The 13,919-nt window shown below is 36.3% G+C and overlaps 1 pseudogene; it reads left to right on the forward strand.

Moving 5' to 3' along the window:
* Window positions 1-11,849: 11,849 nt before the first annotated feature.
* LOC139704205 (small nucleolar RNA U3) lies at window positions 11,850-11,960 on the forward strand (annotated as a pseudogene).
* The last annotated feature ends 1,959 nt before the right edge of the window (window positions 11,961-13,919 follow it).

The raw sequence follows: 13,919 nt of genomic DNA on the forward strand, positions 1-13,919 counted from the left end.
GATAAAATCCCTTTCACAAATATTGGACTTCCAAACAGCTTCTTCATGATTCTTTCTTAAATATGAATGGAAAGCCAACTGCCATCAGAGACTAAAAGAAAGTTAAACACTATCTGTTAGTTTTCTCCCTTTCTAACAAAATACCTGCAAAAACTAATTTACAAAGGGCAAAGTTTGACCTTGCCTCATGGTTTCAGAGGTTTCAATCCATGGTTGATTGGTCCTGTTATTTTGGGCCTCTGGTCAGGCAGGTCATCGTGGTGGGAGCATGAGGTGCAGCTGAGCTGCTCACCCATCATGGCCAGGAAGCAGAGAAACAGAGCAGGGGCCAGGGTTCCAATAAACCCTTCAAGGGCACGACCCCAATGACCTTACTTCTTTCTACTAGGTCCCATTTCCTAAGGCTGCATCACATCCAGGTAGCACCACAGTCTGGCCACCAAGCTTGAGCGTATGACATTAAAGAGACATTTCACATTCAAACCACAATACACCAGAAATACCAAAAAACAAAACAAAAGAGAAAAAAACTAGGGAAATAATAACTTAGAGAAGGAGATGAAAGGCAGAGATTAAAATAAAACTTTAAAAATGTGTATTTTAAATTTTTTGTTAGAGAAGAAGATATAAAATATTTATCTATGAACACAAATGGGATATATAAACAAGAAATAGAGAAAAAGTTTTCACAAATAAAAATATGAGAGCCACAGTATTTAAAAAGCAATAGATGAGATAACTTTGAGGTATTCCATATATCAAAACCCTAAATTAAAAATGATTAGCAATAACAGAGGCAAGGTTAAAAATTTTAAAGTATTGGTCTACGAAGTCCAACATCAAAGCTAATAGCAATCTCATGAAAAAAGAAAGAGCAATTGTAAGGAAATAAATGACCAAAGAAATTTTACTATAAACATTTACCACAAGAGAAAAATTTAAGATTATGTATTGAAAGTGATCAGCAAGCAAAGAGGAGAATGTTTCATGAAAAACACAAACCAAAACATTTTTCTAAACTGTTTCAAAACCTTGGAGTTTAAGATTGTCATCAGATCTTTGTAAAGTAATAAATTCACATAAAAACAATCAACATGGTACATCTTCCCCACAGGTGGCTCTGAAGCTGAAATCTACAGTAGATAGTGACTAAAACTTGAAGAAAATTTACTTTTGCCATTTATCATAAGTGGTATGGTTTGAATACCCAAAGCTCCTGTATTAATGGAGGAAGGTTCAGAGGCCAAATGACTAGATTGTGAGAGCTGTCACCTGATCAGTCCTTCCTGGTTCCAGTGGACTCACTGGGTGGTAACTGTAGGCAGATGAGGCATGCCTAGAGAAGGTCACTGCGCATCTTCCTTATGGCCCCTTCCACTTTGTGGCCCTTTGTCACTCAGCTGGCTTCCCAGTCACTAAGTGCTCTTCTGCCATGACCTTGTGCCATGATGGGCTGCCACATCTCATTCCCAGAATAAGGGAGGCAGCCCACCCTGGACTGAATCTCTGAAACTATGAGCCAAGATAAACTTTCCCTCCTCTAAGTTGTTCTTGTCCCAGTATTTTGGTCACCATGATGCAAAGCTGACTAACATATAATCCAAAAGACCCACAAGTAAGAGAGCATAGCAAAGAAATTTTTAGATGTTCTAGGTAAAAAATATTTGCCTTGATGCATGGTTCTGTGGAAGCTCCCAGTAGATTTACTTTGTCAAAATAAGGAAATAAGCCAAAATACTGATAAACATGGCATCAAAAAACCCTGCAAACCCACAGGAGAGGAAGAAAGGAGGTACATGAACATCAGCTTTTCAGCCGACCCAGAATTAAGTTCTGCTTGGGGAGAGAATAGGAGGGTTTAAAATGAATTGTCTGTTTTTTTGTTGTTGTTGTTTTTTTTTAAAAAAAAAAAAAAAAAAAAAAAAAAAACAAGAAAGCAAAGGTACCCACAAAGAAGAAAGCGTTATGCTCAGTGGAGACACAGACTTGGTGATCTAGAACTGTTGACTTCCCATACTAGAAGAAACTCTGAGCTGACTGACCCAACACACATTCTCCGTTCTTCATGAATAGGGTCTCTGAATGCAGGGGTGGACTCAGAGTATCAGAATAAAGACTGAATGCATTTTCAGTTTTTCTCAAGTAGTCATTTCAGTTCACGTGACTATATTCATTACATAAGTAGTAACATGGTAATGTATGAAACTTTTGGGAAACATTTTTTAAAAAAAAAAACAAAGATTGGGCTGGGGATGTGGCTCAAGTGGTAGCACACTGGCCTGGCCTGCACGGGGCGCTGGGTTCAATCCTTAGCACCGCATAAAAATAAAATAAAGATGTTGTGTCCACCGAAATCTAAAAAAAAAAAATAAAATATTAAAAAATTCTCTCTCTCTCTCTCTCTCTAAAATAAAAAAAAAAAAACAAAGATTCATTTCATTCTCTCCCCTCCCCAAACCTATGGTCCCTTTTCCTCCTCTCTCCTTTCCTGTCTTCTTGGTAGGGAAGATGGTACCTGGAATGTGAATGCCACATATGGAGATTGAGAAGCTGAGCTGGGACATGAGGAGGAGACCAGAACAGGGATGATGGACCCATAAAACAATAGGAGTCAGCATCCCATGTCATTTGCAGATTTCCATTTCAGCCCTTATCAATTTAAGTTTAGAAAATATTATTTGAAAATTTTCAGAGGCCAAATCTAATATTGATTAATTCACAGTCTATAGTAAATATTTAATTTTGATTGAATAAATGAGTGAGTGAGTGGTCACTTGATCTCATAGAAAATAGCATTTAGAACATTATCCCACTCTGTTATTAAGTCACTGAAGAATTAAATATAGAGTTATTCAATTTAATCAAAATAAAATTATGTAATTATTCTATTTAGAACAAGACAAAAATAAGATGTGACACACTAAAAAGATGTCATGAAAGGTAACTACTGGGTTCAGCTGTGAGTGCAAATTCACAAACATTAGAATGAAACAATGTATCATGGTTTTACCAAAAATAATGATTAAGACGGTGGACAGAAGGAATGTTTGGGAGTGATGCTGGTTAATTGTGCTCAAGCCAGATGTTCCATTACACAAAACTGCTAGTGTTAAAAATGGATGGGTTTTGAAATGGTAATATATGAATACCACTGGGTTTTGAGATGAAGGTAACCAAATTATAGAAAGAGCTAAGAGAATTGAAACTCCTTGCAAATAGCATTAAAGAATAAGAACTGGGAATGTAGCTCATTGGTACCCACCACTGCCAAAAACGAAGTTGTATTAGAAATGCATTTAAATATATAACTTAGTACCAGTTTTCTAGGGAAACAATCCCTAATATGTATAACATCATTTTATAAATTACATGATAAATAAATGTTGAGCCCAACATGTGACATAATTTTTCTTCAAAAGAATGAAAACTTAGATGATTGTTACAGCCAGGTTGGTTGAATGAGCTTTATTCAGCCACATAGCCTGTCAGCAACAAAGATGATATTTATTTGTCATGTAATTTATAAAATGATGTTACACATTTTGGGGGTTGTTTCCTTAGAAAATTGGTACTAGTTATTTTTTTTTTTGCTTTTTTTATTTATATATGACACTGAAATGCATTACAATTCTTATTACACATATAGAGCACAATTTTAAATATCTTTGGTTGTATACAAAGTATATTCACACCAATTCATGTCTTCATACATGTACTTTGGATAATAATGATCATCACATCACGTTCCACCATCATTTCTAATCTTATGCTCCCTCCCTTCTCCTCCAACCCATGTGCCCTATCTAGAGTTGGTCTATTTGTCTCATGTTCCCTCTCCCTATCCCACTATGAATCAGCCTCCTTATATGAAAGAAAACATTTGGCATTTGGTTATTTAAGTTATTTATTTAAATGCATTTCCTGTACAATTGTTTTTTTTTTTTTTTTTTGGCTCTGATGGGCATTAAACCCTACCAATGAACTAAATTAGTAGTCCTTATTTTTCAATGCCATTATCAATAATGGATGTTTCCATTGCTCAAATTGTTAGGGTTACAGCTTTGTAATTTCCTTCACTTCTCTAAAAATAAGTTAAAAAGGATGGGGGGAGGGTTATTTTAACAAGGCATGGTGGTTGATAAATGCTTTCAAGTAGAAATTCAGAGAAAGAATTAATTGATAGTTGATAATGTTTTTTTTTCCAAAATGGCAAATTTCCTATTTATAGTAAATTACCTCTTTCCTTGCTTAATTATGTTTAATTACTATTTCTATTTTCACCTTCTTTTAAATCACTTTTCTGATTTAGTCAATGTGTCACTTTTCTTTAAAACTTAAAAAGCCACTAGCTTTACTTTGTTTTGTTTTGTTTTCTGGTTTTGCCACCCATGTGTTGAACACAACTGTTCATGGTCTAGCCATATTTACTTAGGTCCAGTTTTTCATCAGCCAAGTGGTCAGAGTTATTTTCATATTGGGGAAAATGCTAGAATATACAACATGTGATGCAAAACATCTCTCCCCTACTCATTTATTTGTGTATTTTTTCTTCCCTAAAGTATGGTACATACCTAACTCTTTCTCACATGTATTAATTTAACGAAATGCCTCTTTACAAGAATTTCTTGCTAATGACAGGATTTGAGTTGTGGAAGGCAATATTTAGGGTATTTATTTTTAAATAGGCATGATGTGTATATTTATGGACAAATGGTCCCATTTCCCCTTCAAAAATATGAACATTTTTTACAAGTTATTTTCCTATAAGTTTCTTCCTGAGTGTGGAGTCACTAAGAGTGAATCTAATTTCAACTTGCATATAACATGTCAAATATTTGTATTCATACTACTCTATTTTTTGTATCAAAAACTGGGAGTCAGTGCAGTTGGTATTCTATAAGCTGTGCATAGCATGGAGGAAAAAAAATTATTTCTATCTATCTTTCTGTCTGTGAAGTACTTAGGTTAAAATAAAGTTAGTTCTTTCAAAAGCCAGAACAGTAGTTTATATATATATATATATATATATATATATATATATATATATATATATATTTTTTTTTTTTTTTAAAGTCTATGTACGAGTGACAGTGGCAAAGGACATATTCCTGCTTTGCCTCTAAAGAAAGCATATGAATCTTTTAGAAGATGTTTATTAACCAAGATGATTTCACAATGTGGATTCCACCTGATGTCCTTTTCAATTAATATGTGTTTACTTCTGACCTTGGAGACACTACCTCATAAGGGGAAGACTAACAGCGTGAAAAAGACAGAGAGTCTCTAAATATTTTTTATGGGGGATGACGGCCATGGGCAGGGTAAACCAGAGTGGGAAGGTCAGTGATGAGACACTGACTTGGCCAACCTTCACCAGCCTAACAAAGCGTGAAAGCAGGTCTCCAGCCAAGTCTGTCATGGTGGGCTAAGGAAATCTGGAGAAGGCTTCACTCCACAGTTGGATTTGAATGAGCAACAGTTGGTTAGCGCATTTTGTTTATGAGAATAAGCCCGTGGACATGATCCCAGCCCAGTACAGTTAACATCATTTATTTCCATGACCACCAACTGCACCATTAACCTTGCCAACAGTATTACAAATGCTCACATTCCGTTACAAAGACAATTGAGCAAGAAGCAGTTCAGTACAACTGCCCTCAACACTGCAGATAAAAAAGCTTATATGGCATGGATCAGGAATATCGTATTTGCACATACCTATTTGTCTACCACATATTATCACTTTGCTATATAAAACATGCAAATACTGGATTCTGTCATTTTAATTGGGCCTTGGATGAAAATTAAACCTAAATTGGTACAGCAAGATTACAGGTGAACTGATTGATTTTTGCCATGGACACTCCTGGGGTCATTACTGGAATGTGTCATATGAAATCTCCACATTCTGCATGTTTTGTTTTCCCAATTAATGTATAGCTGAGCTAGGGTGAGTAGGAGAATCAAAACTGTCTCATGGAGGGGGGGTTCAAAATATTCACATTAATCATGATTTTTTAGACATAAAACATTTGACTCACTGGAGTCTCCATTCAGTCTTCAATTTCCTCTTTTCCTCAGACTTAACCCCTAAAATAAGGGCACGTGATGAGGCTTTTTGATATCTATCCTCCCTCTCATTCACAAAAAATATCAACTTGCAAACTGTAAAGTTGCTTTAGGAACCATGTGGAGATACACATACATTGGGGAAAATAGTTGTTCTTCTCAATTTCTTCTGCTGATAACAGTGGCGTTAAGACACTAATGATGGTGCTTTTGGAGTGCTGATTAGAGATGGGAGTGGACAGGATGGTGGTGGGTGGTGGTGGTAACCAGAGAGGTGGCATAGGAATGAGAATTCAGGAGACAAGAACAGAATTGTGCATAAAGCAGAAATTGGTAGAAATGATGGTGGTGATATTAGAGGCAGAGAAGGTGTTTGTGGAGGTGCAGTGAGGACATTTATGGTGATGAAGTTATAGAGGATGGAGTGGTTAATGATGGAAGAGTTCTCAGTGACAGAGGTCACGGCATCAGAAACAGAGGAGACATGATTAAGATGGACATGGTGGATGGGGCCAGGGCTATCCCTGTTATAAAATATCTCCATGTGAAGAAGAGAAAACATAAAAGTAATATTCAAACATATACACAAATGCAGACATAACTACTTTTCTATTTCTGCTATAAGGTGTCAACACTAACTCAATAGTTTTAAAAAAATTGTTTTCTAGCCTTTCTGTGATTCAGAAGTCTGGAAGTCAGAAGTCACAATGCACTAACCAACTGTTGGTCATTCAGAAGTCAGCTGGCTTCACACCCGTTTAACAAAGACAAAATCAAGGTGTTCACGGCTGGAGCTCCTCCTGGGATGCTCCAAGATTATCCTGGTTGTTGATGAAATTTAGCTTTTTGAAATTACACTCTGAAAATATTTGCTTGCTGACTGCCGGCAGGGCAGGTCTTTGTTTCTAGAGACATCTGCATGCCTGCTCAGCTTTCCATGCAGCTTGCTCCAGCTGTAGTGGATCTGCTCATTCTCCCAGCTCTCAGCTTCCCTTGTCCCATATCTTCCTGATGGGAATACTCTGCTTTAAGTAGCTCATGTGACTCCACTGGACCTTCTGATTATCACAATTATCACCCTCCTCTAAGGTCATCTGATTAGTGACTGTCATTACATCTGCCAACTTCTTCACAGCAGAATCTGGCCTTGATTAGTGTTTGGATGAGTGACATGAGATGGGACACTTGGCAGTTGATCTTTAAAATTCTGCTACATGTACAAAATGTCAAAGTGTCAAAAACTGGCTGTCAGTTCAACGGACCTTCCATTTGTGAAACTGACTTCGTGTTCAGTGATCTAAATTTTCTTTTTATTTTTTTTATTGGTTGTTAAAAACATTATAAAGCTCTTGACATATCATATTTCATACATTAGATTCAAGTTGGTTAGATGATCACCCTTGTTCCAGATATACAACAATATAGTCAACAATCTCTCCAACTTTTATTTACCTTGTACACTATTTCACTGCTTGATCATTACTTCTAAGGTTTTAATTTAAGCCTGTCATGACTTGGCCTGTGGCCACTAACCTTCACAAAAATATCTGTTCTTTTCTGACCCTTATAGGACTTGTCTGCCCCATTCATTTTGAAATAAGTATATATATATATATATATATATATATATATATATATATATATATATCATATATATATATATATATATATATATATATATATATCATATATATTTCTATTATTCATCTATTAAACATATATTTTGTCATACTTTTGTAAATTCTCTTTCCTAGAAATTAAAGTACTATTTTATATTTATGTATTCATTTTTCACTAATAGAAGAAAGAATTGTTTTTAACTGCATCATTAATATAATAGGAAGGACCCTGTATGACCCTGAAAATATTGTTACAACTAGAACAATAAATACAGCTGGTTTCAAAGTTAGCAAACAAACAGGCAGATAGAAATTGAAGGTAAGAGCCCTACAATTCTTTGAGTCTTTTTGCAATATACCCAGGTTATGGGTATAAGACAATGCTTCTTTGTGCCTTCTTCTGATGGTGTCAATACCCTTAAAACAAAGACCACCAGAAAGAGCTACCTCTTTAAATATGTTGGGTTTAGTGCTTACACAGTGTTTAGCATCAGTTGCAGAAAAGAAACAAATACACTGTATGAAAACAAGAGGCCTCTCAGCAACAGATATTGGAAAGAACCCATTATGGGGTTTGTTCGTTAATTAAGTAATTTGGGGGAGGATTTGTTATAGACTGGATTCTCCTAGAAAACAGAACAATTCCTTGAGTATCATGGAGGATTTCACACAGACAACAGGGAGACAAGAGCAAAGATAAAGCTATGGTTAGTAAAGTAGCAGCCTAGCACTTAAATAGAGGGCACTTTTTGTTTTGCTTTTTGGGTTTTTTTACAATGTTTTTATTAGTGTTTTATAGTTATATGTAATAGTTGGGTTCATTTTTACTTATTCATGAATAAATATATGATTAGGCAAAATCATGATATGTGAAGTAGACTTGATTTTTCTCCTTTGCAATGTTTCAGACTAACTATGTCTCAGTCTGGTACTTTTTGATCTTATTATGTTCAAAAGGTGAATGGTGTGCCCTATATGAGTTCTGTGTCAGCCTCTGATTGTCAGGGTGGCTCTTTTTATTTATTTTTTCTTTCTTTTTGGTATATTAGGATGCAGCAGTGGTTTTATTTCTGTGCCTATGAAAGAAAGTTCTATTGTTTAAATGATTCTTAATAAATTTCATTAATTGTCCTTAATCCTTATATTTATAAATGTAATAATAATTGTTATGATTATCCTGGCAGTAATAATGGAATCAGGGTGAGATGAATGCCTTAAGGGGGTTACCAACTCCCCTTTGACAGCCATGCTGTCATTCTGGTGGGTATATCCTCTCAAGAAGCTGTCCGGAAGCCCACCAAGAGTCACCCAATTAGAACAAAAGGTGCCCATCACCCAGAAAATCCCAAGGGTTTCTGAATCTGTGTCAGGAACCATGGTCTAAGAGCAAATCTTGGAACAAAGGATGTCCCTGGCATTGCTATCACTCAGAAGATTCCAAGAGTCTCAGGAGCTTTGTGTCAGGAACTGAGAGCAGACATATTTGGTATGTGCACATATGCATCCATATCTATAGACATAGGTATGTTTATAGATTTCTTATTCTTTTACAACTGGATTTCTCAGAAGGAGATGAATCATATGTAAAAAAACATTAAATTTGCTTGTTTTTTAAAGTGATTTTCAGGAAATACTAGTATGCGATTAGAGAATCTAGTTGGGGAGGAAAGGCATCCAAGTAAGGGTCAGATTCTTGGCAAGGGTCATTACATAGGGAAGCTCTTGACACTTTGTAGCTCCCACATCAATATTGTCCCAGCAAGGGACAGTGGAGTTGGGACTTTGTACCTCAATGTTGGTGCTTCATGATCCAGAGTGAACAGGATGGACAAGAGGGTACCTGAAATCCCAGGTGAAAAGGTTCCCTGCATTCACAAAGTGGGTGCCTGTGGTTCAGTGGATCTCACATATGATTACAACAGGTTTAACAAACCTGGAGGGCTCGTTAAAACACAGAGGTTCTCATCTGGTGCATCTAGGGTAAGACTCATGAATTTGTATTTTTAGCACATTCCTAGTGATGCTACTCCTTCGAGCAAACCACACTTTGGTACAGCATGGAGATATTCCTTCTGCAGAGAGACAGATGCTGACTGCTACAAGTGAAGCAATGGGAGCAGGCACAGAAAACCTGGCAGTAATCTCTGGGCATATGCAGAACACAAGTACTTCCACCCAATGGCAGTGATAGGATCAGGACCGGTCTGAGGGCAAATCTGGCACTCAGAAATATTTGCTAATAATTATAATAGGTTCCAATTGTGTATCACAAGGAGCCAAACAATAAACCTACTTTGAGGCTTGTTAACTTTAATAAAATATAGACAGGATGAAATGTGGAGAGCACATTGAATTGCTAATTTAGAAAAGTAGTACTGTGAAATAAATATTCATTGTGTGTGTGTGTATTCTTATTTCTTTTCTTAAAGGCAAAATGTCTTTAAAATGGTAAACATTTTGTGCTTTCCAGAACAAAAATTATTGTAGTGCATCTTCAGTCTTCAACCCAGTGGTTTTAACTGAAAAGTTTCAGAAGCACCAAAGTCCTGTCCTGTGTGCTGCAAATCTCATGATTTGTTTTTAATTTCTCATACTTTTTGGTTCCATAAGGGTTTTTTTTCAGAGATGCAGATGTGATTTAATACTTCTGTCTTTATAAAACATACACTATCCATAGATTCATTATTCACAAGAGAAGGCTTTCCGAATACATTGCTCTGCATTTGGGGTTTCAGTAATGGTCTACTGTGCCCAGACCATAAAGCCTCAGTTCCCGTAGGCAGGTTGGAGCCAGCAAAAAGGCTCCTTGTTACACGGGTAGGCCCAGGCAGGGGACTGTTCTGTGAGGACAAAAAGCAAAGGTAAGCAGGAATGTTCTGGAAAGATTTTAGGAGGAAAGCAGGTGCCAGTGCAAAGTTTATCTGTTACACTTTTTCCCCAAGAGGCAGATGGAATAATTCTCATTCTATGCTTGGCTCTAACACTATAAGGGGTTTCTATATGTTCATACACCATCTTCCGTGTGCCCATAGCAGCAAACATACCGGGCAGATGGAAAGGCTGTTCCATGCATTTTTCATGAGAAAAGTTTCAATAAAGTGAAATAACTTGGTGTCCCAAATACTATGCCAACAAATGACAAGGAAGGCTGTTTGCACTTGGGTTGTGCAATCAGAGCAGCCTGGGTCCCTGACATACCAAGGCCTCCAGCCAGCACTTCCAGCTAATCTCGTGTTTGTGTGAAGTTTAATTTATACAAATGTGTGTGTGTGTGTGTGTGTGTGTGTATATAAATTAAAAGAAAAAAAGAAGTTTCTAAAATTACCTGTTAAACACATATTAGGACTTAATCTTTTACTTATATGAATTCCTGGAAAAAACAATTTCCATCATTCATAAAATTTCAGTTATACATGTAAAGGTCGTTGGGACTCTGACCCAATATATCTCAATTATTTATATCCCTGAGTTATCTATGTAATTGAAGCATTAGTTCTTGAATTCGGAATACCTTATGCAATTCCAGAAACCTCCAAATGTACTGAACAGGCAGTTAGTAAAAATATGAATAAATGAGTTGGAAATAGAAATGATAACATAAATATGAATTTTTTTAAAAAATTCTCTTCTGTTTAAACTAGTGATTTTAAAACTGTGGTGTGTTGATAAGCAACACCCATGTCATCTGGGTCATGGTTAGAAGGCAAATTCTAGAGGGCCTACTCCAGACCTGCAGAAATTTAAGTTTGGGATCCAAGACTTACAGAAACTCTAGGTCTGGGACCCAAATAACGTATGTTTTAACCAAGGCTCCACAGGATTATAATACATCCTCAAATTGGGGAACCAGAGACCTGAGGATGATATTTAAAGACTACATAAAAGCTTTTATTGTTTTTCAAGGTTTCTTTGTAGAATGTGTATTGGTTTTTTGATTACAAACATAATATTCTTTAAAAAAATTGTAGTTGCAGATGGACAGAATGGCTTTATTTTATTTGTTCATTTTTATTTGGTGGTAAGGATCAAACTCAGTGCCTCACACATGCTAGACAAGCGCTCTGCTACTGAGCTACAATTCCAGCCCAAGAAATGTATTACTGAAGAGAAAAACAAGAGATACCTTTATTGGTAAGGTGTTAAATTTAGAAGGTATATTTAAAGACTATACTTTCAGGGATCATTTCTATAGTATGTTACTAGAAGGTACATTTAGAAGATTCCCCCCATCTATTGTAATATTTTGCAATAGATGTAACAATCTATGATAGGTGTAACAGATGAAGTTCACCTTGGGCTGCCTTCCTGAAACTGTCATTCCACAACTTATAACCACCTTTTCACCCACTCTGAAGGTATTTGCTCAAATCTGTTGGCACCTGGCTTATGCAAATGTGGGGAATCTCTGGCTGAGGGCTGTGCTGTCAGGTATTTCTTATTCTTTTGGCTCTGAAGTTAAACATCTCCTGTGCCCTGATTTATCAAGGTAGGGTATCCCTGGCTTCTCTATGACCCTCTGAAACTTGACACTATTTGCTTTGCTTTTTAATGAATAATCGATGTGGTGCTGCTTTTTTTTGGGGGGGGAAGGAGGTGGCGGGGTGAATACTTGAAGCCATGTTTGGAGAGTTTAAAGAAAAATTCAAAGTTTTCATAAATATATGATACGCTATGGCTGTATGTAAGAACTGCCAAGGAATTCAGAAGCAATTCTATCTTCCAAAGTGTGCTAGTTTCTTATTGTAGTAGCAAAGAATCACAAATGTAGTGGCTTAAGTCAAGATTTCTTAGAGTTGTAAAAATCAAAGTCCTAAAGTCAACAAGGTGGCATTGCTATGTTACCTCTAGAGGTTTCTGGTGAGAATCCATTTTATTGTCCTCTTCATCTCCTAGAGGCTGCCTGCTCTCTTTGGCTTATGGTCCCTTTCCCATAACCTCCACACTCTGACTTCTACATCTCCTTCTGACTCTGACTCTCCTGCTGTGCACCCCAGCACACTTCTAAGAACTCTGTGATCCCAGCAGACCCACCCAGATAATCCAGCTTATTTTCCCCATTTCAAAGCCCTTAACTTCACATCTGCAAATTCCCTTCTGTTACATAGGTAAACATTCACAGGTTCTGGGATTTAGGACATAGACTTTTTGGCAATGGTATTGGAGGAAAGGGTTTTATATTCTGCTGATCACACAAAGGAGAAAAGCTTTTAATATTAAACTAATAAATATTTAACTTCTCATATTCACAAAAGATAGAGGGACAGATCAAAAGATTTATATAAATATAGTCACCGACAGTGACAGTTTGTGCAACATGCTAATGAAGAAAATCAAGTCTATTTGGGAATAAATGTTAGATTTCCAATTAATGAACATTTACTGTTCTCAAGTTTCTGCTTATCACAAATTCAGGCATTATGGTGATTGTATACCACTAAAATGCAAATAGAGGCTGAGGGTGTAGCCTAATGGTAGAGCAGTTACCTAGCATGTGCAAGGTCGTGGGTTCAGTTCCCAGCACCAAAACAATAAACAAACAAACAAATAAAATGGCAAAACAGAAAACAAATGAATGATTGACAGCCTCTTGGTCTTTTGCATATTTACATGCACATTCATTTTCATCTTGACAAACTTTGTCCACAATGCACAATCTATTTTGTAACCTTCTTTCACTGATCATTCTCTTATGAAATCTTTTCTGATATTATGATTCATATATTAAATTTCTCAAAATCATAAGTTACTTCATCATTCCTTTAACCTAATTAGAAAAAAAAAAAGATTTTTTTCTTTAACTTTTTTTTTTGTGGTCCTGGGTATTGAACCCTGCCAGAGCCTTATGCATGCAAGGCAAGTGCCCTACCAACTGAGCCATATCCCCAGCCCATTTCTTTAGCTTTTATAAATGATTACATGTTGAGCTTCTTAGCAAAGAAATCTGCACATCTATAACAATTTCCACTAAGAAAAAAATCACTGGAACAAAACTAATTGCTATTTTTTTAAATTTCTGCACTCATAAACTAATGCTATCAGTGCTCTAAAATCACACATAGCTAATAATGTATATTTGGGGTCATTATATTGTTTTTCAAAGAATTTTTTCCTTTAAGGCAAAATTAGTTCTTTGAGCACAGAAAACTCAGAGTGAAGTACATTGGTTACAGAATAGAACATCTATAATTTATGTAAAGATCAGAGGTGTGGTGGTGCACACCTATTATTTCA

The sequence above is a fragment of the Marmota flaviventris genome, unplaced genomic scaffold (assembly GCF_047511675.1).
Source record: "Marmota flaviventris isolate mMarFla1 unplaced genomic scaffold, mMarFla1.hap1 Scaffold_44, whole genome shotgun sequence".
Lineage (NCBI taxonomy): Eukaryota > Metazoa > Chordata > Mammalia > Rodentia > Sciuridae > Marmota > Marmota flaviventris.